General features: G+C 33.7%; 1 pseudogene; it reads left to right on the top strand.

The window, feature by feature from the left end:
* The first annotated feature begins 3,523 nt into the window (after nucleotides 1-3,523).
* Nucleotides 3,524-3,640, top strand: LOC123939461 (annotated as a pseudogene).
* The last annotated feature ends 403 nt before the right edge of the window (nucleotides 3,641-4,043 follow it).

Here is a 4,043-nt window from a genome sequence, read left to right as displayed (position 1 = left end):
ATTTAAGGGAAAAAATAATAAGTTGGAGTTTAGAAAAATTAAAATAATTTGCACTGTAAAAGGCATTGTTAAGAGAAGAAAATTCCCTGGTTCTGCATGTGAGGAGCTTGAAAGTCACCATGCTATCCTAACAAGTAAGTAGCTGAAAAGACTGAATAATCGTTAACTCTTTTTGAAGGCATAAAACAGAGGAGGACAAAGGGCAAACTAATGGCCACCAAATTGAAAACAGGTGAATACAAGGAGTCACAGCTTACCACAGCAGAGACTCACAAGTAGAAATTTCCACAGGAACCACTGTCAAGGTAGGAAAGCCTGAACTTTAACTGACTAATTTTTGGAGGTTCAGTGCAGACAAGTGAGGGTTAAAAACTCTAGTCATCAGTACTGTGACTTGCCTCCAGAAGCATGACCAGATTTCCTACAGTAAACACTGAAAAGAAAAAACAAAACAAAATAAAAAAACCCTCCCTTAGGGAAAGAACAAAAGGAGCCATTTTGAAATATGCAAGAGCATTCTGTTCTTTTTTTAAAATTAATTTTTTATTATGTTCAGTTAGTCAACATATAGTACATTATTTGTTTTTGATGTGGTGTTCAATGACTCATTAGTTCTTTTTAATAAGGCCTGCCTTCAGGGGAAACTAGTTAACCAGAACCTAATCAGCTAGAGTATTAATTGGAGTCAAACTAACTTGGGGAAGTGAACTACCCAATTCCAGCCAGCTTTAGTCATCCTGTCCCATGGAAGGTGAGAGTAAAGCCAGAAACACTTGTGAGGTTCACAGTCTAGATGCATAGGGTCACTAAAAAACTGACACCTAATTATAGCACTATAGAATGTTTTCCTACCCTCCTCATCTCACTACATTGCTAAAGGCCTTTTATAGCAGTGTTATTTACCTGTTACATCATACCAGGCTATCAAGAAAAAAAATTACAATGCAATTTGAACAGAGCAGGCACCAATGGCAGACATGGCAGGGATGTTAGAATTATCAAATAGAGAATTTAAAACAACTGTGATTATTATGTTAAGAGCTCTAATGGATAGAGTTAACAACATACAAGAACAGAGAGCCACAAATGCTAAGAGAAAATTTTTTTTAAAAATGCTAGAGATAAAAAGCACTGTAATTGAAATGAAGAGAGACTAAAGGACTTATAAGTACATTGGACACAGCTGAAGAAAGAATCTCTGAGTTAGAGGATATATTACTAGAGCCCTCAAAACCAAATAAATAAAAAAATAAGAACAAATACTGAGGAAAAAAAGATGAAGGAACAGACTATCCAAAGGCTGTGGGATAACTACAAAAGGTATAACATAAGTATAATGGGAATATCAAAAGGAGAAGGCAACCATACATGAACAGGACAAATATTTAAAACAATGATTGAGAATCCCTGCAAATTAATATCAGACATGAAACCACAGATCCTGGAAGCTCAGAGAACACCAAGAGTAAACCATAAGGTCATCTACAGACTCTGGATAATTATGATATATATGCCAACGTAGGATTAACCTTGGTTAAAAAAACAAAAAACAAAAAAACAACAACTCTTCTAGCAAGTGAGAATGGGGGAGGATATTGCAGGCGTGAGGGCAGAAGGTACATGGGAAATTTCTGTACATTTCTCTCAATTTTGTGGTAAACTAAAATAGTTAAGCAAAAAAAAAAAAAGGGGGGGGGCGCCTGGGTGGCTCAGTTGGTTGGACGACTGCCTTCAGCTCAGGTCATGATCCTGGAGTTCCGGGATCGAGTCCCACATCAGGCTCCCTGCTCAGCGGGGAGTCTGCCTCTCCTGCTGACCTCTCTCCTTTCGTGCTCTCTCTCTCTCAAATAAATACAATAAAAAATTTTTTTTAAAAAAAAGGAAATTCTTATTATGAATCAGGGGCAGAGATAAGAGCATGCAAAAAAATTTTTTTCATACGCTAGGAGAAAATATTTGAAAAATCCATATAAGATAAAAGTTATGGATCCAGAAAAACAACATGTATATACACATATAAATATAGGTAGATATATTATGTATACATAATGCACATTATGTATTATTATAATATTACATATACATAATATATCTACCTATATTTATGTGTGTATACATCCATACCTCCAACAAGAAGAAAATAACCCAATAAAAATTTGACAGAATTCTTGAACAGACAATACACCAAGGAAGATATATGGATGGCAAATAAGCACATTAGAAGATACTTATAATTATCTGTCTTTAGGGAAATGAAAATTAAGTAAATTTTATACCATCATTGTAGGTACCTACATCTAGCAGAATGATTTTATATTTTTTAAAGAAAAAATAAAATACCACGTAGCTAATAAGAATTTAAGACAATGAAATCTCACACATTGCTTGTGGAAACTCAAAACATACAGTCAACTTTGGGAAGGTGTGTAGTTCCCTTTAAAATTAAACACTCTTAAAAAATAATAAAATTAAACACACATTTACCATACAACCTAGCAAATCTACTAGTTATTTACCTAAGAGAAATAAAAACTTACGTTCACACAAAAACATGTATGCAAGTGTTTAGAGCAGCACTACTGATGATTGACAACAACTGGAAACAACTCAAATGTCCTTCAACCCATAATGGCTAAACAAACTGGTACATCCATATAATGAAGTACTAATTATCAATAAAATTAACAAAGTTATTGATACCCACAACAATCTGGATAAATTGCAAACATATTCTGCTAAGTAAAGGAAACCAGCCCAAAAGAGTACACATGGTATGATTTCATTTATATGACATTTAGAAAAAAGTAATACTAAATGGACAAAAGATAGATCAGCAGTGGGCAGGGGCTAGGGTTGGAAGGAGTTGCCTGCAAATGGGCAATAGGAAATTTGGAGGGATGATGGAACCCATCTAATTCTTGGCTGTGGTAGGCAGGTCACAGAATTGTATATATTTGCCCAAACTCACAGAAATGTACACTTTTCAGGATTACACTGCTCCTTTCGATCAAGAACTTATAAAATGTCTATGTGAAAATTTATGGTCCCAACCTACTTCTTCTAAATTAGTTTTTGATTTGATTAATGAAATTTATTTAACATTATTTTTAACTTAAAAAAAAAAGTCAGAAAGTAAGATGTCCAGTTATTTAAGCCTGCATAAGGAAACAAGAGTTCCAAAATGCAGAGTGGATTAGTTATAAAGACTTTTGAATAATATGATTTGTTTGTAATAACAATCCAAATTAAACTCAGTATAGGCTCACTGTGTTCTAAGCAAATTAATAAAAAAAGAGATACCTAACTATTTAATTAAAAAGATAAATAAAATAAATTATAATTTACGATAGGTGTTGGGAAGTAAAACTAGAGTGGCTTTGCAATAGTAAAAGATAAAAAGACAAGGAAACTGTGTACAAAGTGTGAATAAAAAAAGGCTGTACCTCAAGAATGTTACATAAAATAGGATAGCTCAAGGAACATTAGTCATGAAGGAAAATGGAAAAGTAAAAATAAGAAAACAAGCTTTGCACAGTGGCAGTATAGTAGCCAATGAGGTTTATCCAGGCACGATTATTGCTAATTGAAAAATAAGAAAACATAAGGCCTGAAGTAGTTTTAGTGTAAGAGATGGAAATCTGGGTGTCCTTTACACATTTGACAGTTAAAGACATTTGAATTGATTAAGCTCAGAATGCAATAACATATCAAGATGAAAGAAAGAGGTACATGGAAAGGCCTTTGAGGGATCTATATATATGTGGACACAGGTAAAGGAGGAAGGGGGGAAGATATGTTCACAGAAGGAAATGACAGCAGGGGTAATTAAGATATATTCAATTAAATATTGAAAGCATTAAATATTGAATATGCCATTTCTCATTTAACTTTTTTAAAAACATATGGGAAAATCAAGTGAAAAGTATTAATGACTAGTAAATGTCAGAGGTAGGAATGAAGGTTCAGTCTGTTTCACCCCAAATCTTATTCTCCCATTTTTATCACAATTTTCCAAGTTCATGGATGCATTATTGGTCTTTTGT

Source organism: Meles meles, chromosome 3 (assembly GCF_922984935.1).
Source record: "Meles meles chromosome 3, mMelMel3.1 paternal haplotype, whole genome shotgun sequence".
Taxonomy (NCBI): Eukaryota; Metazoa; Chordata; class Mammalia; order Carnivora; family Mustelidae; genus Meles; species Meles meles.
Note: the sequence above shows the minus strand (reverse complement) of the source record. Positions and strands in the feature narration are given on the sequence as shown.